At 44.1% G+C, this 25,124-nt stretch overlaps 1 pseudogene; it reads left to right on the plus strand.

Moving 5' to 3' along the window:
* Positions 1-3,045: 3,045 nt before the first annotated feature.
* The window catches only part of LOC101651765, a 25,245-nt pseudogene continuing 3,166 nt past the window's right edge, over positions 3,046-25,124 (plus strand).

The raw sequence follows: 25,124 nt of genomic DNA on the forward strand, positions 1-25,124 counted from the left end.
CGGTATCAATTTTTCTTTCAATTGATAGAAACCTGGTATGTTTTCATTTTTACCCTTTAAAATGCAAAAATGAGTGGGGGGGCTACTATGTTTTGTCAGGATAAAACTATGAAAATGCATAGAAATAGCTACAGACTTTAGTAAGGGGCACTGGGCCGTTTCCATGTTCGTTTTCCAAAAGACACTAAGGCCAGAAGAAGGGGGGAATGTGTTTGGCGAAGCTCTATTCTTTCTCAGCACTAAGGAAAAAAAGATGGTCATAAAACCGAAAGGAAAGATATTGCTCTCCGAAGAATCCAGGTCCCAAACTAACTGCAACAGAAATGTTTATAAAAATGACTTTCTTGAAGCATTCTGTTAGATATTTCATACTACAGAAAAACCCTATGATAAAGGACTGCCTTGTATCGTGGATCCAACTTGCAGGTTACAATTCAGCTACAGCACCACACTGTCAATTTATCTCCAGAGTTTGTAAAGGCACTGCGTGGAGGTGTTTGCCTGGTTTTCAGACAGCTGCATGGTGACAGGCGTCCGCAGGTTCAAACTGCACACTATGACTGCAGACAGCATTTCTAATGCTTGCGCATTCCCTCTGCTAACGATCCACGGTCCCCAGAACTTGCAAGGGCAGATGTACCATGCAGGGACCTTACGTGAATCTCTGCATCAAATAATTCCTTTGGATTATTTTTGTTACAAGGATCTGATTCTTGAAACCTAGGCAGTTTTCCATGAAAAGGAAGGTGATGGTCCCTATGTTTCTCTCTTGGCTTCGGTGACAGTCCTTTGGCTATGTCGTGGGCAGGCCATCAAAATAATACCAGACAAACGCTCCTGACAGCTGGAGTCGATCGGTTTTCATAGCAGGTTGCTTGCCCTGCAGCCGACAAGAAAAACAAACATCTTCCAAAGAAAATGAAGGTAGATGCCAAAATGTCTCATGGATTCCCACTAAAAAATCCTTTTAAAAATATTAATTAGGATAATGTTTGATTTTAAAAGAATAGCAAAAGAGAAAGCTCGAGGCGAGCATGAAGAAAATGAGGCACGTGACATAGCGGAAACATAAAGGGGCTGTTACTCATCGGTGCTCGACTGCAAACCAGTCACTGGCTTTTCCACTGATGGGAGAAACCTAGCAGTCTGGGTCACGGAGTCTTTCTTTTCAAAGTCCCAGCAGTCCAACACAGTGGGTATTGAATTCTACCTCTAGAAACGCTTCCTATCTGGCTTTTGTGTTTTATTCGTGGTCAAGAAAACTCCAGAGCCTTTAACAACTGCTGCACTTCATTAAAAAGGTCTTAGAAAACCAATAAAAGTGAGTTCCCTCTAAAGAAGCCCATAAGTAAATGAAGGGTTCATGAGTTCCTGTTTGGAGTGAAATGCCACTTTTGGAAACGATTAGTAGCACACCACTGGAAAGCAGGTGATGTCACGGAATTATATCCATTTGAATATGGCAAACTTTTTTATCTATATATCTTACTACAATGAAACCAAGATATTCTTACAAACTCCCCAGCTGCGTGCAGGGACAAAGATGGAGCAGTCTGCTCCCCTAAAGAGGACTGGCTCAGAAGGCCTACCTGGAAGTTCCACCACATCCTATAGAGTGAGTCACTATGAGCTGTGGTCAGCCCCAAGGCCAGGGGCTCCTACGGCCAAGGGCCCAAGAGGCGGAATGGCCGAGTGGGAAAAGCTAGGGAGGAATGAATGCCCACTCTGGGGAGAGTTGCCTCCCAACTCAGCAGTGGGAAATGCACCACAGGGGATGGATTCCAATGAGCAGATGGGAAAGGCCAGGTCAGCAGGGCCCAGATCAAAAGGCCCAACCCTCACGACACAGGGTTTCTGAGACTGTAATTCTTCAGGTGAACTGACGGCCTGCATCCTCCTCTCTCAGAGCAGCTGCTGGGTTTGAACCGGTGACGTTGACGTGAGCGGCTCAACGCCTAACCTAGTGCTTAGCCCACTGCTCACCAGCCTCCTTTATTGGTAGCCCAACGTGTGCCATGGTAACCACCTTTCTCGGTAGCCAGGAGCAGAAAGTGCTAGAAGGAATTCCTGTTCACCAAGGGAGGTGGCAATTGGGCTAGAGGTTACCAACACCTGCATTCTCCAAACAGGTGAAAGGGGCCTGGTCGGATCCTTTGGGAAATCTGACGGCAGCTCGTTAGTGAAGCATTGAGAACTACGGCCTTTAGTAAGCAGAAGTTTAAGTAACTGTCAAAAACATTTCACTTCTGTAGGATGCTTCCTGATGATAGTATTTATTTTGTGCATTACCACTTGTAAGTAGACGGTGGACGCTACCCAGGCATGGGTTATTCTTTCAGGCAAGAATTACAGTTTCATTAGGTAAAGGCAGGAGTGAATTGATGATGTGTGCTCTCAAGTGTTCTCAGGTTGAGGGCAGGTACAAGGATTCAGGGCTTAAACTTAAAGCGCCCCCAAGGGAACATTAGTAACTCAAAATGCTAGCAGAGTGTCCCAAGGGGTCCATTCAGTGACAGTCTACCTCGCATTCCACCTGTGAAATTTCGGAACAGAAGCATCCTCGGAAAGACAGTTTTTACCTCCAGGAGCCTCTTGTGAATTAGCCCCAATCACAACACACACCCTGAGTGCTGGAAGGACCGAGGTTTCTAATCCTGCTCAAACAATTCAAGCCCTAAGTGATGGACCCCGAATAGGTATCAAAACACAGTCCTTCTCCCAAGTTCATGATTCTCTCTGCCAATCAGTTCCTCTTGGGCCAGCTCGGCAGCTGTCCAAGAAAGAATGATGCCCGTGAAGAACCCTGGCCTGGGAAGAACAAGGCCTTGAATTCTGGCTGCAGGCCTCCAGCAAATCCAAGACTTTACCTTCTCCTGGCACGTTGTGCTGCGTGTTCTCCGAGGCTCCTTTCAGTGCTGGGAAGGCATGCATCTGAAGTTCCAATTATCCAGAAAATCGTGGGACCCGAAGAAACGTAAGACACTCTGAAATGTCTTCCAGCTATCTGAGCAGTTAGGCTGATAGTTATTGGCGTTTCCGCACGGGATGCCGGGCTACAGAACGAGGACGTGGCAGTTTCGTCTGAGGAAACACTTCTACCGAGTTTCCCGGAAAGTAAGACATCCCCCCCAAAATAAGGCCTACTTACAGTTTGTCTCTCGCTAAAAGGCATCCCCTGAAAATAAGGCCTCCCCGATAGTAAGGCCCCCCGAAGCTACCGTACCTCTGGACTCTGGACCATAGCGCGGGCGCCACGGGGCAGCTCACTGTCCGCGCATCCGGAGCAGACAGGAAGTGCGAGGTCGGTTCATCAGCGCGCATGCGCTGCCGCCAGGACAAGCTGCCGCCTGCTGCTCGCTCGGCCGTGATGGAGTCTGGCTGACTCACAATTAGACATTCTTGATACTGTAGGCTTTACAGTTTGTCTGGTTATGCTGGTTTGTGATGACAACTACTACCGTACCATATACAGGTAATACATTTCCTTTTTTGTTGTTCAACAATAAATGTGTACCGTATTCTTCTTCATGGAACAAGAAGACATTTCCTGAAAATAAGACGTAGCGCATCTTTGGGAGCAAAAATTAATATAAGACACAGTCTTATTTTCAGGGAAGCAGGGTAGGTAGTGAAATGGGAGACTAGGGCCCACCTCTCTGGTTCAACCATGGATCATTTCAGAGAAGAGACATGCCACACGACTCCTTTCTCAATCCCAATTTCCCTCAAAATCAAAGGATTTGCAGCCTTACAAATGAAGCACATCATGCCTAAGAACTTGCCATTCTAAATCAAGATGTGAAAAAGAAAAAAGACCGCGAAGATGCTTTCTTTATCTGGAAAAGAACATGCGCTTCGAAGTAAAATAGATATGCATACATGAATCTCAGAATATAAATAAAACAAAGAATAGTTTCGAAAGGTTTCACTGAGCCAAATTTTAGGGAAGGTGTATTTTTACCTCCCATAAGGGATCTTGAAAATATTTCCTAGAAGAATATAGCAGGCAAGCTCGGCAATGATGGAAGCATATAGTATTTTTCTTGTAACTACATCTCCTATGACGTCACTCCAGGCATGACCAACTCCATTCCCACTGGAATGAGGATCAGAGAGCTCGCAGAGGCCAGGACAGAGTCTGACAGAAGATTTTTATTGTCTGTCACAACCCAGAGACAGAACTGGGTAAGGTTTCCAGATTTTGGGGGAAGGTTAAATTATTCTCTACTGACAGTTTCTAAATATCGGTCATTGGTGAGGAAAACTCTTACATGCATTTTCTTCTCCACTTATTTTGTGTGTGTGTGTGAGCACAATTATAGCGTCCTCTGGGGGGAATATAGTAACTTCAGGGAATGGTTAAGGAATGTGGAGTTGTTTCCTCTGCGATGAGTATTTCGGGAGACTGTCCTGTTCCAGAAAGCATTTCTGCTCAACCTTCCCTTAGACCTATTGCCAGTTTCCTCCGTCGGCTGCTCAGCGGTCCTGCGGCAATGGGTCTCATTCTGCCGAGCTCTCCAACACTTCTCATCCCAGAGCTGTTTGTTCCTCCTTCTTAATAGGACCGACTTTTGGACTTTCCTTCGATCCTTTCTTCTTGCCAGTGCCCCCGGTAATCAAATGGCTAAGCATTCGAGTGCAAACCAAAAGGCAGGAGGTTCAAGACTTCCCAAAGATATCCAAGAACAAAGGCTTGATGATGTACTTTCAAGAAGCCCGAGCTGACACAGGGGACAACATGTTGGGCCGCTAACGGCAGGCCAGCAGTTCAAACCCACCAACTGCCGAGCAGGAGAAAGATGAGGCTGTCTGCTCTCAGAAAGACTGACTGTCTCGGGATCCCTAAGGAGCAGTTCTCCTCTGTCCTATAGGGTCGCCATGAGTCAGCATCTACTCAATGGCTGGAGAGTGGAGGGATCTACTCTCAAAGCCTCAGACAACAAACCCCCCTGTGGAGCACAGTTCTATTGTTCTCTAATGTACCCGGGGTCATCATGCGGGGGGAATCCACACCATGGCGACTGGTGGGTGCTTCCTACCTTACTCACCCGGCCCTGTTTTATAGCCTATGATAACTGGGGAGAATGCTCCTTTCTCTGGGTTGGTAGGCCAATCATTTAAACCATGCCTTCCCCCTCCTTCTCCTCTCCCAATCATAGTTTCTTTCTTCTTTGTGTTCATAATTCCTCTTTATGGTTAAGTATGAAGAGGTCACAGAATATATGCAGATATTCTTGAGTATTTCTAAATTAACAGCTTCTCCATAGGGTGACAGGGAAGGCCTGGGTCATAAATAGGAGGACATGGCAAAATGTCTCTTGTTTCTAATGCTAATTATCTCTACCAATTATCTCCAACACCAGTAATACCTCAAGCAAGAATCTGACCTTCTTATGAAGAATTATGTCTTCATCAGTCTTATTTTACTCAGTAAAGAGGTGGGCAGTTAACTCTTTATAAACATTCTGGATAATTTGGGGAGGTAGGATTATGCCACGTGGCATTATCATCTTTGTTGTGCAAAGAAATAAAAATTATAAGTATTAACTTTTGGTAAGATGGCAAAATAGGCTAACTGTTACACAGATCCACTACATCAAAGACACGAGAGATGTAATGAAACAGATAGGGTCGATAATCCTAAAACCCCAGGCTTCAGAGAAGAGGGCAGAAAAGTGAATTGAATACTGAGAGTAGAAGAAGCAGAACAAATGTGGTGAGAGGATACAGGAAGGGTGAATTGTCGGCTCACCTGACACCACGACTAGCTTGGACTTTGGCAAAGAGCACTGTATACAGATAGCATCCTGGCATATCAGTGACTGGTAAGAGAAAAGTGGACTTCTCCATTGTTCCTCTCAACATCCTGTTGACCAGAAGGATTGGCCAGTCCCACCTTCACTACCCAGTGGCCAGAAACACCCCTCTTCCCGCCCTATCTCCCACTCCATGAAGTCCTTATTTCATCTGAGGTTGGAGGTATGTCCTCACGTGTTAGGTGGAGGGCACACCATTCCTGCATCTGGAGACACCCTCATGGAACCAGCAAAACATGCAGTGCTGGGCCCTGGGCCACCCCGACATGAGCCTGGAATTCTTCCGTAACCAGCAGTCCTGTCACCAGCTGCCATCTGTACTTGAAAGAATTCCTTCCAGGAACAAGCACCCTAACCTCAGCCAAAATCTGAGCTGGCACAAACTCCTTCCTGATCAGGTGCCCTAAACCCAGGCAACCTACAGACTGGCAGGAGCTCCATGTAGGACCAGTGTTTCCTCCCCGTCCCACCCAACCTACAGAGCTTCTCGGCCAGCAGAGACTGCCACCAGCCCATGCTGGGAGCCTTGTCCACTCGTTTGCTCCTTGGTTTGTTTGGTTTTCTCTCTCTTTCCTTTGTTTTTTGTTCCTTCTGTTTTCCCTGTTTCTTTGTCTCTCCTTTAATCCCTTCCTTTAGCTTTTTTCCCCCCTTTCCTATTCTCTTTTCTTATTTTCGTTTCCCATCCTTCCTAGTTTTGCTTATTTTCTCTTTTCTTATTCTATACCTTTGTATTTATTTTCCTTTCCATTTTTTATTCTTAATTATTAAATTCTATGTTCTTTGTGGTTGCTTGCCTGCTTGCCTCTTATTTTCCAAAATACTTTCAAATGTTTAATTTGTTTCTTTTTTGGATTTTTTTACTTTGCCAACCACCCCCTCCCCTGATTGGTAACAGCAACCAAACCCACATGACTCAACTACCACATCTGAACTACTGTCAGTCACACCTACTGGGCAAGGACCACTACCCACTCCTACACCAGTTTAACCAGTTTATTATTGATAATAGATGACAATACAGCCAGACAGACATGCCTTCAACAGTGTTAACTGAGCAACAAATGGAAAACTGCACACGCATGTCTGTTCTTTATTACATCCATGAACAGATGGTGAGTGAATAATGTCTTATAAACATAAAAATACCAATTAAATACAAATGCAGCAAGATCTATAATATCTCAGAGACAACATAAAATTTCAGTTCACCTGGAGAAACAAGATAGAGAGGCCCAAACAAGTGACTGATATGCAAGGGCAAGATGACCTATCTACAGAAGAAAAGACATTGGAACTACCTGATAAAGAATTCAAAAGAAAGATATTTCAAGTCTTTCAACAGATTGATAGAAAAATGGAAAAAGCTACAGATGAAATAAAGGAGAATACAGAAAAAACTTTAGAAGGATTCAGGAAAACATTACAATAAGACACCAACAATATAGATGAAAAATTAGAAACCATACAAAAACTGTAAGTAGAAATCCAAAAGATTCCTATTAAGACTTTATCAGATGTTGTTTGGCTATCAGAAAAAAAATTGTCTGGGGTCTGAAAGGCTTGTCTTGAAGCAAGCAGTCATTTAAGTGAGGTGTCAGCTAAGTCCACGTGGAAGAAGCACATCAGCCTGTGCAGTGCAAGGATTGTAAATAATAAAATCCAAAATGAGAAGAAAGAACTGTATTAGAGCTTAAATTCTGAGCATCTTTACACAGAGAGCCAGCAACAGTGGGCACCAATCTGAGCTTGTAATCCATCATACAAATAAAACAAAGGAAAAGAACCGTATTATCATGTTAATTGACGTGGGAAAAGCACTTGACAAGATCCCACACCCATTTCTGATAAAAACACTCAACACAATAGGATTAGAAGGGAAATTCCTCAACATAATAAAGGGCATATATGCAAAGGGATAAATGCAACAGCAGTAAATACTGTATATATATAATTTTGCAATAGTGGTAAGCAACAAGTGGATGCTTAGAGAGCCAGGCAGGTTGAACAGGTATGAGGGCAAGTAAGTGAATATATCCATATATATCAGGGGATATTTAGGTGTGTGTGTTCATGAATGCGGTGGCGCCAACAGGAAGCAAAGTTGCAAATACTCAGACATAACCAAATTTCTTAAGAAATTATTGCTAGGTCTGGGGAGTAAGACTCATCGACATAGGGATCACCGGATCACCAGTCAACCGGCACAGCATGCGGCATGAAGGCAACGTTCCGCATCCTACTCTAGTGAGAAGTGCCGGGCTTCTTACACACTCCTGAGCTTGCCGGCACTATTAGGAAGAGGCTATCCTGTTCATTCCCAATAGACATAATCATGAAGAAGATGAAAGGATGCAAAGATAAAAGCATTTTATTGTTGTTTATAATGGTACCCATTTTTCCCCCCTTTCAAATAGATACTTTTCTAGTTACCAATAGAAGCCTGAATTATATGAATAAATATCCCCAATAACATGTTTGGAAATCGGGGGGTAACGAGACTCACATTCCTTTGTTATTTTCTTTATTGCCCAAGTTGTTGTACATCCCATTAGAACTAACCAGGAATTAAGGCAACGAGAGAAAACGAATGCTTGCTGAGATTCTTATGCTCCTGGACCATGGACCACACTTGGAGTAACGAGGCTCACTGTAACTCTTGGACACTATGAACCATGATATCATCACTGTTGCATAAAAGGCAAAATGTTTCTTAAATGAAGACATCCCGTAAGGAGGCATCAACAGGAATTAGCCGGTTAGCCTCTGTAGGCCTCAAGAAGGAAAGGTGTTAACCAAAATTCCTTAGCGCTAAAATGCCCTCATATGTTTCCATGGACCGCACAGCCATACTTTCCTCAGCTGCAATTTTCTGAAAGGGAAAAAACGTGATAGGATCTCTTGCAGCCCTTTGGTAGTCAGTGATCAGGCACTCTCCCCTTGTTTTCAAAAGAGATGAGGCTCCTATAGGAAAAATAACTGAACAGATTTATCTTCCATGGGAATTCTTTGAAAAAGCCTTTGACACCGGTGGATCTTTTTTATTGTAGTTCCTCGTGTTGAGCCAGTAGAAGGAGCATGAGTGGGTCACCAAATAGAGTCCCATCACGTCACCGACGAAGAAGCCGAGACCCAGAAGAGCTTCACAACTTGTCCAAGCTCACAAAAATCATCCGAGCAAGGGAAAATACTTGGTTCCCGAAATCTGGATCAAGTTGCTTCCAAGATTTTGAATCATTCTTTTCTGACATGGAATCCCTCCAATGTTTAATAATTAAACCGGTATTAATTACCAAAGAGGAAGTATTTAACCCTGAAGAGAAACAAAGCTGTTCTATTTGTAGAAGACAGATGTGCCTTGAAGTAGATGATATTTACTTGCTTGTCCATCGCTCCAGAGACTTGGTCTAAAACGCAAAGAAGCCAAAGAAGGCACTCTCTTCCTCGGCCAGAATTTAGTCAAAGGCGTCAAGCTTCCGTTAAACCCACGGCGTTTCGTCATTTTACCAACAGCCCTGTAGTTCTTCCAAAGGAAATAAGTAAAAAGTCTGTTCTGGGGACCACCTCCTGGAGGACTGGCTCAAGATCTCAATTTCTTTGTCTGACCTTGAAAACGAAGACAAGCATCTTCAAGATGACTGAGGTTTTCTCAAATGCCTATCGGGCAAAGGCCATGACACTCTGCTGGGAGACGCTGAAAAGAGCATCCTTTTCGTGGTACAGCTAGGCCCTCCACATCTGATTTTACAGTAGAAAAACTTCAGGATGGCTTTCAAAGTCTGTTCTGATCTGACTCGCAGTACATTTCTCTACTCCTACCACAACTTCCCGAACAAGGTGGCGGTCAATCTTCAGTTAGTCTCATGCCCTCTCTGATCTGAGACCTAGAAAACTCGATTGTACAAACCTCCAGCTTCACCGTGGTGTGAAAGAAGACAGTTGTTCGTCTGAAGGATATACAACGTGAAACATGACTAGCAGGTTTTCTCCATAAACAGAACAAATCTCTTCCCGCACAGAGCTGCCTTTATTTGAGCAAGACATTTGCAAAGCTTCAAGGCTCCTTGAATCTATTGGAAACCCTTCCCTGAGTGAGGAAACAGACATGCTAAACGAACCATGACTTAGAAACCCCCCCTGTACCAGAAAATATCGCCAAAATTCCAGAGACATTTTATGTTCTGTCTATTTTCCTGACATACTAGTTCTGACTATCTGATTCATTTATTTTTTGTTTAATGCTTTAACCAGTTTCTGTAGATTATTACAGTCAAACAAGTGATTTCTTTCAGTGCTATTTTCCCCCTTTCTGACATTGGAAGGCTTTCAGACGCAGTGGAAGGAAAGGCTGTTATGTACTACAGACACACCAAGACCACCTATTCAGCCTCGCTACAGTGAGAAAAGTCAGGTCCAGATGTCCCAAGCTAAACATAAGGAAAGGAGAAAAAATGAAAACTTCGTGTTCAATGGCAGGAACTCCACGCTTGCATATAGACTCCAGGTAACCAGGTGGAATCAATGAAAAGCTGTAAGCTTCTACAGTAAAAAATCAATTCTCCTGTATCAAAGGATGTAGCAGAACTCTCCGTTTTTTTTAATGTTCTACGTATGCAGTCTACTTCAGTGGCACCAAAATAACTCATCCATGAAAGGAAACATACATTTCCATGCCTCTTTCCAGTAGAAAATAGAACTCTGATTCACAGATTCAAGCTGGCCATGTACTTGATCTGAATTTAACTTACATGCAAGATCTCAAATTCTGCCAACACATAGTCTTTGTTCTGTTCATATGACTCAACGTTATTATACTCTTTGATCCAAAAATTCCATTTACAAGAATAAGGCTGTGTATAAAAGAGTATCTAAAGCAGAAATTATAGATAACATTTTTAATACTTATTACAAGTCAAATATTATCCTATCTTTCTGTTCAGTCTCTTACAGAATTGAAATAGGTGCTACCGTGCTATCCACTTTCTAGCTGAGGAAACAGAAACTGCGAGAAGGTCAATAGCTTACCCAAACAGTAAATGACAGCGCATATTCAAAAACCCACACTCTTGGCCACTCTTTCAGCAATCAAATGCTCAAGGATAAAGGCTCTGGGAAAATAAACGCAATGGAATTCAATACCACCGCGTGTTGAATAATAGTACCATATATTAAAAAATGCTCACAGAACAGTGAGCAAAAAACAGGTTTTCAAAACAGATGGCATAAAGTGGTGCTATCTGTATAGAAGGAAAAAAAGATGAGCATAAGAGAAAGAGTATTGCTAGTAGAGTTCTAATTCGTGCAGGCACAGGTTTAATCGAAACAAATTGTGTTTCCTTAACAAATACTAGAGAGGGTGGGAAGAGATTGGAACTCCCACACACTGTTAGTGGATCTGTCATTATGAACAACCATGGTGGAAAGCAATATGGCGTTATCTCAGACAACTGGGAATTGAAATCTCATATGAGCCAGCAATACCTTTACTGAGGTATATAGTCTAAAGAAGTAAAAGCTATAATACAAGCAGGCATATGCGCTCTCGTGTTCATCACAGCACTGTTCACAATAGCAAGGAGTTGGAAACAGCCTGAACGCTCATCCATAGAAGAACAGATAAAGAAATGTTGGTACATACACACAATGGGATGCTACGCATCACTAGGAAACCAGGAAGAAACCACGCCTTGGTGAACATTGTGCTGAGTGATTCGTCAATCACAAAAGGACCGATGTTGTATGAGACCCCTAATATACGAAGAAGAAAAATCCAGACAGAATTGCATTCCAAAGGGAACCGGAGAGAAGGCAGGGGTGGAAAGACGAAACCACGGACTGGAAAACTGACAGGTAGAAGGTGAGTGAGAGGCAGGACAGAGATACATAAGAGAGAGAAGAGGAATCAGGGGAGTGGTGGGATGGATGATGGGGGCTGGGAGGAGGACTGCGCAAGGGGTAAAGAGGGGTTTGAATCACTGCAGAATTGATCATCTGAAATGTAACCCCCACCCAACTTGATGGCCAATAAAAAATTCATTTCTGAACATAAATCAATAAAATAAACAAAGCATGTTTGACGTGTTTCTGAAATCAATGGATGGCTGCAGACACGTTCTTTCAGTAATACACTTTGTCTTCGTTTCATTAGAGTGTCCTCCAAAAATGGGGGCCCTTCAGTCAAACTATTGCTTCTGGGGATCTGCTGGGCCAGTCATGTTCGTGGCAGAAAGGTCGGAAGGGTGTGGTGACTATTATTGGCCTCCTCTGTGCATGAATGACTCTTTGCTCTTCTAGCCGTAGTGTTCATGACTCCTGCCAAATGACTTTTTCACGTTGGGTCTGGGTCAGAGATGGTGGGGGAGGATACTGACAGAATTCTGTGATGTAGTTGTGACTGATCGTCAATAGAGCTAAGTGTGATTGCAAAAACTCGACATTCTAATGTCGAGATGGGTCAGTTTTGCCATCCTCCACACCCAAACCCAAACTCACTGCCATTGAGTTGATTCCACCCGAGAACGACCCTGTAAGAAAGGACACCATTGCCCCGGGCGAGTTTCCAAGATTGTAACTCTTCACAGGAGTAGAAAGCTCATCTTTTCCCCATAGAGTGGCTGCTGGCTTCCAACAGCTGACCTTGCAGTTAGCAGCCCAACCCATCATAACCACTACACCCCCATCAGCTGACCATGATATGAAATGAGCCAGCTCACTATGGTCAAGAAAGAAGAGTCAAGAGTAAAGGGAGATCCCTGCACATTGAAGCTCCTCAATCAGGGACAGAAAGTTGTGACATCAGAGGAGCAGTAGCAGCAGAAGTAACAGCATGAGCCCCAGGCAGTGAGCTGGGCTTCCCAGCCCACAGGGCAGAGAAAGCTGAGTGCCTCCAGCCACTGCTTATGAAGTGAGGCCCTCCAGGCCCTTACCTGTGCAGCTAGATGTGCTGACCTTCAGAACTGACCTTGAGTGCATGGGAGCTGAGATGTATGCCTGAGGGACATATCCTTTGGGCATTTATCAGCAGAACAAAAAGAGCTCTGTAACACGGCCTGAGTTAGTTAATTGTGCCAGCCTGGCCGATAATCACATGTGGGGCTGGTTGAAAGGCGGAGGGATAAATGGGTGGTGAAGCCTCGCCTTTCTAGTTCTCGGGTCTCTTGTTTTGTGATGGTTGCACCGGGTGCAGCTGCCTTAGCAGTTCCCTGCTTCAGCTTGCAAGATTGACTTTCTATAAGACATCCCCAAGGAGAAGCTACATGGACCTATCCCAATGCAGCCCTGGGTGCTGGAGCAGCCGTGTGGAGACCCCTGCTAGTGCTGAGATGCTTGTTCGTTCACTGACTCAGCTTTCCTCCTGCAGTCGGCATCATTGCCTCTGTTTTGTGAGGTGGAGGACTTTGTGGACTGGTGTTGGGTTAATGGGTTAATGTTGGACTTGTGGGCTTGGGCAGCATTGGGTTGGGATGTTTTCGTTATGCACATTTTCTTTACATAAAACTCTCTCTTATACATGAGTCGCTGTGGATTTGTTTCTCCAAAGTACCCAGACTAATACACGGCCTAAGCAGGGCAGAGGCCAAGGGGCCCTGTGGCTGAGGGGCAAAGACCCGAGAGAAGCCCGCCTGTGGGCACATCTGTGAAGCGCTGTCCTGACTGGAGGAACAATGTACTGAACACTTCTGTTCCTGACTTGTCACCTGCCAACTTCCCTAACGAACGACGCAATTGTCAATATTGTTTGTGAGTGCTGTGTGCCCACTGCAGTGCATTATCAGACTCGGGACTGCGGAGGGTGCGATGGCAGAGACCGTGTCAGAATGGGCAGGGCAGGTTGAAGGGTGGGGACAGGTCTGATCTCAGCTTCCTCAGAAACGAGTCTTGAGCTGATGCTAAGGCTGATTCTCCGCTAGGAAGTCAGAGGAAGTCGGACTACCTCCCAACGATTTCTCAGACTCCAAGGGGGTATTTTGAGGTTTATCAAAGGGCACAGAATCATCATAGGGGGCGCGTTGGGAGGAATTTTTAAGAAAACTGATCAGAAAAAGACCAGGATTGTTTTGCCAAGGAAATCTTTTCCATCACGACAATGCACTTGTTCATTAGTTAAGGGTAGCAAAGCCTGTCCTAGGAGAATTTTTGTTGGAAACCCTTCCCTCAGCCACCTGGAAACCTTGGTCTTACCCATCCAGGCTTCTTTTTGTTGCCAAAACTCAAAAAACATTTCAATGGAGTACAAATTGAACTCCTGCAGGACTCCCAAACTGCCATTGTGTGGTGGTGTAAGTCTCAGAGGACAGAATTCTTCAGGGAAGGGTTAGAGAGATGGAAACAAATGCTTCAGGAGTACAGAGACCTAGCTGCAGGATATTTTGAGAAAAGATACACACACACACACACACACACACACATACATCCCCAAATAGTTCTGCTCACAAAAAAATTGTAAAAGCCCATGTGAATTTTTCAACTCAAAGATAATGATAATTAAACAGGAAAGACTAAACTAGAAACACTTGGGGAAATAGTCATATGTGGAAATAATTCACTATCTTGAAGGAAGCACACCCCCAGTTAAAATCTGTAGCACAAATCCAAGATGGTAGACATCCAAACAGGGGCATCAGGAATATCTCTGATGCTCGGGCTGGGAGATCGGTAAATGACATCATTGTGTCCCCAGCAGATGCCTGAAGTTTCCAAACTGGTGGTAAATTAATGTTTGCCCTCCATCTCTTTCAGTTCACTCATGCTGAAAAGTGTTTTTCACCTTTTGAAATACATCTGATTTGAAGTAAATGAATAGTTTTCCCACTAACAGCATGAAACATACGAGAGTCAATTTAGAGCAGCCACAAATTTAGTAATTGCCAAAGTAAAAGGGTTAGAAGAGTAATTACAGTTATTTTGAGATTAATTGAGCTCTACCGGAAGAGAGGAAATTGTGGACTGCAGTCTAGAGAAGCCCTCTTCCAAATGAGAAACCATAAAATGTTGAGATCATGTAACTGTCCAGGGAGGAACATAAGGGACGCTGGTAATGTGGGAGGAAGAGACCCCAATTTAATGACTACCTACTGTGTGCCTGACACTCTATAAATACGGGTTAATCTTCATAACCCCCAAGTGACAGATGCGAAAACAGACTGGGACTATCATATTGACCTCCTCGCCATCAGGTCGATCCTAGCTCACAGCCACCTCACAGGACGGAGTGGAACTGCCCCCAGGGCTTCCTAAGCTGGAATCTTGATTGAAGCAGACTCTCACATCTGCCTCCCTCAACATTTCAGCCATTGGGCCACCAGAACTCCTTGAGAAAAGTATAATATAGCCTCTATTATTTTTAACAGATCACTTTTTTTCCAGTACCAAGCAAACATAAGCCACACAGAGATGCTCGATTTTCCACACATCTTCTAACTTCTTAATGTTTCTTGTTACTCATCTTTCCACTGCTGTCTCAAAAACGAGCATGAATCAGAGCTAATGGAAGGGCAGTACATTATGTGTGATACAACATTTTTCTTTCTCTTTTTCAACCAAAATCATAGGGGTGACGGTGGGGGGAGCACAGAAAGAATTCCATGAAGAGGTGAGCTAAATCTTGGGAAGAACATGCTAATGAATGTGTGAGCGTGTACGTTTTGTGTGTGCGTGTTTGCAAAATACTTTTAATCTAGAAATATCCCTGGTAGGCTGGGCTCTGTCATGCTTTTATCTACTTCTGAATGAGCAAACTCAAGCAGTAAGAGGTTTTCTTGTGAAAGGACATTGGGATCCAAGGCAGATGCCTTTAAACCCTGCCTTTACTCGCTGAGGTAGACACTGGACAGGGGTGTGAAGAAGATGAAGGTCTCAGGAAAACAGGAGAGGCCCCAACCTCAAGAACCCCCCCACCCACCAACAGGTCAGCAGTTTGAAATCCAAAGGCAAGACTTTCTACTCGCATCAAGAGTGACAGTCATGGGAACTCACAGGGGCAGTTGTACCCTCTCCTATGGGGTGCTAAGAGTCAGAAACGATGCGATGACCATGAGTTTGATTTTGGCTTTTGGTATGTTGCCAAGAGGAATCCTGGTACCACGCTGGTTAAGCCTTCAGAGGCCAATTAAAGGATGACATTTTGAAACCACCAGTTGCTCTGAGGAAGAAAGAGAGGCAGTCTGCTTCCACAAAGATTCCAGCCTTGGCAACACTATCGTACAGGGTCTGCTCTTTGTATAGGGTAGCAAGCAGGCAGGATTCTCTAAACAGTAATGAGTTTGTGTTTTGTTTTGTTTTGTTTTGTGTTGCTGTGTGTGTGTGTGTGTGTGTGCTTTGCAATGGAGAGGGGGGCTCTATTGCAAAGGAGGAGCCCTGATAACATAATGGTTAACTATTGAGCTCCTCACCAGAGAAAAGGCCTGGGATCTGCTTCCATAAAGGTCAACCGAGGAACCCGACGGGACGTACTGTCATGGACGGTTGCTAAGAGTCGGAATCCGCAGGACAGTATATCAGTGACAAAGTATTACAAAGAGCTCACTGGCTCCCTTGCAGTTCAGAGGACAACTGCGGGCTTGCCTTGTACTTTGGGGACTTCAGAAGTCAGCAATAGTTAAAATGAATCCATTTTGAAAAACAAGTCGTAATGCTAAGAGCATTAGAGCTGAGAAACGCACAGACGCCTCCCCCAGCAAGATGCCACTTTGAGCAGTAATTCCACCCCACTCATGCAACCATGTAAAGGTGATGTGTTTCTCAGTACATTCTCCTTTCTTACGTTCTAGATAGCCTCTGGCATAAATGGTATAATGTATGGCTTTAAAAGGTGATCCTTCCTTAGGCCATTTGAGGACTTTCGCCCATCCTGGCAACTTAATTTGGGAAGCAGCATCCTGCTATACTATCTTATACTATACTATTATCAAAAAGTTTAAAACCATACCCATGTCTCAAATGTAATATAATTCAAAGCTAAATAACTCGAGAGGCGTTGGGATAATTAGCTGGCTTCGTATGATACTGGATGAACTTTTAGAAATTTCCATTTTGCCCCTGTCACTCATTGAGGATCCTTGAAAAACTACTTGATCTCCGGCCCCACATCTACTGTGGTAAAAGATAAAACAGGCCTGTCTTCCAAAACTTTCCAATGAGTCTCTTTGTTTAATTAGCCTCACTGGATTTTTTTTAAAAAGGAGAAAAAGTCCTCACTCACTGTTTCCTAGTAATGTGTGTCCACAAGTCTATTTCCCCCACCTGCTATGTTTGCCTAAGACTGGTCATTTGTTACCTGCTAGTTCCAATTGATTTCCTTCGCCTTTGCCTCCTTTAGCCATGAGTGCAAAAAACAGACTGTACGATTTATACCAGCCATCTAGTACCAATCATTAGATAACAAGACCCTTTACTGAAAGCATTTAGAGTAAAACAATACTTTAAGTTTACCTTTGCTTTCATTTCCTTCTTTATTACACCAGGTTCAGCGTGAGGCCAAAAACGGTATCACAAGGCCTATTTAGGCATCCCAGCGAAGCATGCCAAGTCATTCTAAATAAATCCCTTGGCTCCCATAGAATTTTACAAAATTTCAATCGCAAGTTTCCAATAACATTTGGGGACCTGGTTTTCCCCTTGTCCGTTTCGGTCCCTGTCTTTACCTATAAGGGGAAGTGAGTCATCTTAAAGTGTGTTCCAGCAAACGACCTAGAAAGCCAAATCTAAGCCATCCTGTTTGCGAATAAAAAGATAAAAGTTATCCTCCGAAAGGAGGTGGGTTGGGCTATGCCAAAGGGCTTCAGCAGCGTTAGACAACCCCAAAAATCAATAGCTGGGGGTGGGGGACCTGAACTTGTGGCCTTTCTTCCAAGCGGGAGGGGTAGGCAGGGAGTCACAGGACCCTGACAGCCTTGGCAACACAGACTTGTGGTAGGGCTGCTGGGAGCGTCCTGTGCTAACTAAGAGGCTGCAGACCCTTGTACCGATGTCCTGATACAAAGGTAGCACTGCACGTGTCCTGCAGAAATAGAGGGGACTTTAAGATGCACACAATGACATAAAGGTCTGTACCACTTGTTGTTGATCAAAACGGTAACAACGAAAGAAATCCGTGTTTCAAACGTTCGGCCCAAGTGGCCTTCACGAATTCAAACTCCCAGATTTCTTGGGTCACTCACCTAGCTAGGCTCACAAGTTGCACAGACTGACTTCCAGATTTGTCAGGGTAAATACAACTAGGTAGACTGGTCTGCCACCAATCTGAAAGTCAAATAGCACATTGTTTTGAGATGCTCACATGGTCCCATTGGGCTTCTTGATCAGCACGGGTGAGTGCTTACTCACATATAGGTTTCTAAGGGTCAAGCAAAAGAGGTGAGTGAGGCGTGAGGCAATGGAAGACAGTTCCGACTGAGGCAGAGGCCTAGCCTTTCCATCTGCTGTGCAGCGAGAGTCGACTGTTGACCTGCAGAACGCTGGCCTGGCCAAATAATGGGATGCTCCAAGTGAAGTCGGATCGTGGATTTGTGTGGGAGGTTTCTCAATGCTTATTTCTATGCATGGTCTTAGCCAAACTTTGACATGCCTTGCAAGCCAGATGTAGTCCACGGGCCACCAGTTTGGGACCAGCCATGGAGACCAGGAATGGATTCTATTTAATTCTGTCACTTTGTATGAATAGTGGCAATCGTACACTACCATTCCTTTGTTTTCATTATTTTATGTAGCCTTCAGTGGTTTCAGAAGAATATACAAAACAAGGAGGCAGAGGTGGGGGTGGTAGATATTATATGAAATAGTAAAACTGATCTTAAAGTCACACTTACACACCATTCACTAAAAATTACGAGAGAAAAAATAAAATTATGAAAGTTCATCCGATGAATAAATCATTTAAAATTTGCACTCATCGCCTTCACCCAATCTCCTTCCTATTGAACTTTAAAGCATGCGCACAGCGACGTGACCTTTACATCGGAGCCGACAGACAAACAGTGTTTACAGATAGGCAGCACCTTCTTAAAGAACCAGACCCCTTCTTGTAAGCACGGTTAAGGGGAAGGTCAAAGGCGGCGGCGCCAGGTTGTTCTTCCTATTCAGTTCCAAGATTCTGCTCCAGCTGCAACGAGGCAGAGGTTCTCAGGCTTAATTAAATAAAGATCGTGTAAATTCTAACTGTTTACTAAGTGATTAGAACTCTCTGAGTGCAAAAGAGAGAGAAAGAAAAAACCAACCCTCATATTTGATTTCCTCGCTGCCTGCACTTGCCCGACCTCTTTACTCACCAGGTATGCACTGAAGCTGTGTAAACGCAGCATTCTTCTTTGGGAATCAAGACTGAGATATACAAGTTTATAGAAATGGTGAAACCCAGTTGTGGAAAATTCATTTTATGTGAATGGGGGAGGGGGGCACGCGAAACAGGCGGTATTTATCACAACAATGTTGCCTGTTCTTTTATTGAAAAAAACAATACTATTTCTCTCACAACATGGGCATGAAAATTATCTGGGACGCTTATTAAGACACAAATCTCGAGTCCTGTGCCAGTGAATCAGTGTGGCTGGGGGTGGACACCTCAAGTGCTCTGCACACGGTGAAGCAGCACAGCCCAGAGAAAGGCTGCCTGCTGCCAGCGGAATGGAGGGCGGGGGATCGTGTCCTATCCCGAGCCATCCTCTCCAGGGCTCCGAGGCGGTCCATTCCGGGGCAGTAGACAGTCCCTGCTTCTTCAGGGCCAGCCTGGTGGGGTGAACAGCCACAGTGGCAGTTCTGAGGACAATGCTCACTCAACATCTGGAGGCAGAGAAGGGCGGGGCTTATTCTTATTTTTATCTGGAATGGAGGAGGAACAGAAATCATCTCTGCAGTTAGACCCATTTTTCAAGTCTCAAAACTTAACGAAGAATTAATTTTGTTTCCTTTACTAGGAGAAAAATATCCATCTAACTAAATAATTAACCTCCTTGAATATTGGGACATTCCATTCATTTTAAAGCCATGCAAATGGAATCCGAGAGGACATGCAAAATACCCCGGTAAGAATTCAGTGTTTCCACATGGACGTTCTGCAGGAAATAGGTACACTTTTTGGAAGCAAGCGAATGCTTAATTCCGGATTTTTTTCTCCTTCGCGATCTTTCCTTTTTTAATTTGTCCTTGGTCATGATGAAGAACAAATTAGCTACTCTCCTTGGGTGTCTACCAGAAATAATAGTAACAAGTCAAGCCTTTTTTCCCCCTCCCTCAGTAATATGTTCCTTTGTAGATAAGACAGTGGAGAGGTAAAATAGCATTTTTTTAAAAGTTGACTGCTTCTTGTTCTAAGACGTGCATGATAGGAGAAGGGCTGGGAGCGATTGCAGGAAGAGTTAGTCCATTGAGACAAACGGCTTTGGGTCAGCAGAAGACAGAACCACGGACTCTCACCTTGAAACTGAAAGACAACGGATTTAACACTGCCGCGAGGTCCCACTGAGAGCGAGCCAGCGCGCTCTGACCATCTTACCAAATGAGCTGACAGTTCGGGTGGAAGCATTTCAGAAGGGAAACAAATAAAGGTTTAATGATGTGAGGCCAATGTTTCCGAGAGGAGAAGTTCTGATTTTTCTGCGAATTCAATAAATGTAACAATAGAGTCCACATAAGTTTGGGGTGTTTCATCCCCCTTTCTGTCTTTGCTCTCAAAACTATTCAAACCACTTATTAACCTGCAGTCTGTTTCATGAATCTTTTATGATGTGTTACAAGGAGTTTTTCTGATTTAAACTTCATTACATCATTTTATAGTCAAAAACTCTGACCACTATAATTCTTGGCCTTAAAAAACGCTGTGAAGAGAGGAATCGATCCGTCAGGCCAGTGCAGTGCGTGAGGCCTGAGGTCTAACCACAGTTAAAATAAACTAGGTGCCCACGGTTCGCCTCGCTGACTGCGCTCTAGAACCTGATGGGTCGACTTGTCATCGGGACCATGCACTTCTATCATGGAAGTAGTTTGCCCTTGCTTCCTCTCCCGTGGAAATGCAGAAATCTACAGCAGTGACGTCCGTTTGCTCTATCTAGAAAGGATGCACAAGTGATTCTTAGCAGTACAAAGTTGTTCGTGCTTGGCGCTCCTCCACCACCGCTTCCTAAACTAGCTCCTGGGTAGAATTCATTAATTTTTATTAACAGGGAAAACATTTGTTCCCGTGACAATATTTGCATTGCCTGAATGATTTTCACCTCTGCCACAAGGTGTACTATCGGCTCATACATCACCCGATTACTCGGAGAGCAGAAAGACCCTCAGTCATTAGTGAGTGAATTAAAGATGATCTTAAGAGCTATTAATCACAGTGACAAAAGCCTTAATGTTTCTGTGACCCTAGTGGAGCCTGGGGACTCAAAGGGAAGCAGAGGGAGAGAAAATGGAAACATATGTTTTCTCCAAAATAACCTACCTTAGGAGAACTGTCAAAGAGAGACTCACATCAAACTAAGAAATTCTGCCAGCAACTGGCCTCTGGATTACATGTCTATTTTTCTTCTGGTGAAGCGCTGTTTGCTTTTTAAAACATATATATTTTATGGCGGCAGACAATCCGAGCACCCAAACCATCATATGCTGTATTTAATCTCTCTATTCAAAGTTTGCTCAGAGGACTTGTGCTTCAGTGAAACGGCATTGGTTGGTTTTTCGTTTTTTAGTTTCATTTCGGTTTTTTTCCCTTTTTGTGGGGGAGGGGAGTGGGCATGCGGATAAAATACAACATAAATTACACTTGGTCTGCTAGCCACATAAATCAGGTTAAAAACAAGCAGACAATAGCAGTAAAACACCATTGTAAGCATTAATCCAAGCAGATACAATATTCCAATAATGGACCCAAAGTGTAATATTATTAAGTGCTACAGCACGTGGCAACACTTCAACATTCTTCAAGAGATGGGGCTGTGTTCATCTGGATGTTTACAAGATTATAATGGCATCAACTCCACTCTTCATAACATGGGCACTTGCTGGAATTTCAATTATCTTTCACAAGATGTTGACACAGGGAACAGACTGCAACTAGCTATTTCTGGATCTGGTAAGAGGACCCATGGTCCCTTGTTTGTATGCATGTCTTTGTTTACATAGCTGAGGAAGAAAGATTGCAGTGTGCTCAGATTTTGCACTTAGTTCTAGCTAGATGAAGCCCAAAACAGAAAGAAAAGGAAGAGGTTGAAATTTTGGCTAAAGGAGTTTTCTGGGTGTTCATTTCTTGGTGTGTTTGGGGGTCGCACAAAGAACTCCTGGAATCATGCTTTTCTCTTTTGATATGGACATGATGTGGCCACACACAGAGAGTCTCTTTTCAACCACTTTCTAGTGCCTAGCATAATGACCAACGAGCACATCGCTGAGCTCAGTAACTGGGTGTTCATTGACTGAGTTGGATAAATTAATAACTTTGGGCAGTAAATAATTATGGATTAGAGATATCAAGAATATTTACAAATACATTTTCATGTTTTGACTAAGGAGCTCAAATTAATTCCAATAAAATAACTGTGTCTGATTGAATTATAAGGCTATTTCATTACTCAGGAGAACAAAGATTTAAAAGGACAGTTCTTCTTCCTGAACTATAGAAAAGATAAAGGATAAATCTTAGATTAAAATATTTTGCTGCAGTTATCATCTGATCAAAAATGTTAGAATAATTTTAAACCTTCAGAATTTTAAACACATATATTTATAAACTCTTTAAGAACCAACCAGTTTTGTGTCCCACCTCACCACTTATACAACTCCACAAACTAGATTTTATTACTTTTCCCATCTCCCAGATGAGGAGACCAAAGCTAATAATACTAAGGCAACTTACCCCAATGTCACAAATCTAATTAAGGGACCGACAATGTCAGGTATTCTGGCCACAAGTCTAGTTCTAAATGCTTCCTAGTGCAAGCAAAAGATGTGGGTTAACGCCAAACCAGTCTGTGAACCTGGATCTCTGATAAAGCCTCGTTTTCCTGTAGGGCGTCACCCTGTTAAAGGGGACGGGCATCGACCAGACGTGAGCTTTGTCACCATTATTCGTCATAGGAAGAGGGATGTTTAGGGCACTCCTGTCAGATCTACTATCCTAAGAGACTATCAGAGATGAGTCAACAAAATGCTCGTGGAAGTACCGTCTGGTAACCACGCAGGCTCACGTTACAACTCCATCCGCTGAACTGAGTCAAGCTTCGGGAATGCTATTCCCGAGGACAAAAACCTTCTTTATGTAGCTCCCGCTTCTCCCCTGCAACCCCCAGCAAATAAGAGGAAAGGTATTCTTGAACTCAAGGAAAATGAAAAGGATAGATTTACAGAGAAGTCTGTTTTCATTTGACATTTTTCCTCCTCCCTAGACACTCAAAGGGATCCAACTAAAGCATTATAATCTCAGAATAGAGTTCAACGCTCATGAGATTGAAACTGTTTTCTAAAAACAATTGAAAATTATTTCTAAGTGATTCCACCGGACCCCCGCAGAGCCCATGTGCAATGTCACATGCAGAGTGACAAGAAATGAGCAACCGTCTCATCCTCTGACAGGGTGTCAAGGGACGTGTTCTCAATGGCTCCAGGAAGGCACACGACACAATTCATTTCTACCATCTATTGAGCACTGGCCACGAGTCAAAGGCCTAGCCATACTTCCAAAAATCAGCCAACAAAAACCCTGCGGATCACAACAGTTCATTTCACAGCCGAGGAGGGGGCTGGTGTTGGGCTGGGAAGCCTTGCATTGAATTGTAGCAGCCTGGCCACGAGGAGGGACCTACTCGACCGCAGCTCACAACCACCGGCACGAGTTTCCGCACGAGGCTGTCACTCATCTTCAGAGCAACCCATGAGGTGAGGGAGGCAGCCCTAGCACGCCCACGTTAAGGTCATGAAAGTAAGACCGGTGGTGAGCTGAGTATGATCAAGCAAGGCTGCAAATCCAGAGGTCTGCTCTAGCACCCACACACTTAATGCCAAAATGACAGACTCTCTCACTTTGCACTCCACCAGTCTGGGACACTCCAGAAAAAAAAAAAAAAGTATTATTGAGGGGATTGACGTGATTCGGGTGATTTTCAGGTAAGGGACAATCCTCATGCTTAAAGAGATGTGCTATCCTTTCTCATAAGCAGGGACAAACCCCATGCCCTTTCAGAGCCTTGCAAAGAAAAATTACTCCAGATTGGTGGTGTTCTGAGGGAGCGATGAGAATGAACCACATCTAGCCCCTTCTGTCTGCCAGTCCAGAGAGCTCACCTCAGGCTTGCGGGTCAAGTAATCACCTCTGGATATTTAGAGAAATACATGCTGGGTGGTCTACCAAGGATTAAATGCCAGGATCATTGAGAAAACTTCAGCCCATTAAAGGCATGGAGGCCAGATGATCTCTCGTATTTACGGAGCTAATAATGCCTTAGGTGCACAAGTGATTTCCCAAACACTTCAAATAACCCAGAGGAACAGAAACGGCACTGACAACAGGAACGCAGACGACAATGAGTCTAATCATCCTGGAGGCTGCTCCAGGGCCTTGGTAGACTACAGGGGCAGCATGGGAAACAGAGAGGCCATTTCCTGAGCCGGCTGACACAAGGGCTTAGCTCAGTAGGGAAGGCAGACAGGCGGAATGCAAAGCCCTGCAGGAAAAATTCACAGCATCCATGCCTTGAGCAAGACCTTCGTCTCCGAAGGAGCATGCCCAATATGTGCACATTTCTGTGGCCCAATATGTGCACATTTCTACACTGCTTGACAAGGAAAGGTTAACAAGTGAAAAATTAAGCAAGGATAACAAAATCTATTACAGAATAATACTTTAGTTTTCTGGAAGCAAGAATGTTTTGCTTTACCCACCTTAGAAACATTCGGAGCCAATTATCACATTTACTGAGAACCCTCCCCCCACCCCGCCCCGTCCCATAAGTAAAAAAGGATTGCTACAATATCATAGAAACCTTTATTGAACAAAAACTTTGCATGTGCAGCTTCTGTTTCTGATCTCTGTGCCTTCTTGGTCTCCGCCGCCCAGGCAGTGCTCCCACCGGAAGCCACTCGATGGCCGTGAGTGAGGTATTCTGTGTGACGGATTCCGTGCGCTTCTGTTTATGCCATATCACGACGATGGTTACGGCCTCCTCCGGAGACCCGAGTCATGCTCCATTTCCATGTTCTTTGAGTTCCGAGGACGAAAAGAAGTCTGAAGGGGCAGGTTCCACAGGGTGGACGGTGTCTGATTTCCCAACACAGGCATCATAGGACTGCCCTGCTCTCCTTGCAGAACAAGCAGGTGAACGAGACAGCAAATGTCCC

This window comes from Echinops telfairi, unplaced genomic scaffold (genome assembly GCF_000313985.2).
Source record: "Echinops telfairi isolate 266 unplaced genomic scaffold, ASM31398v2 ScPeMD7_7420;HRSCAF=8458, whole genome shotgun sequence".
In the NCBI taxonomy this organism is placed as follows: domain Eukaryota; kingdom Metazoa; phylum Chordata; class Mammalia; order Afrosoricida; family Tenrecidae; genus Echinops; species Echinops telfairi.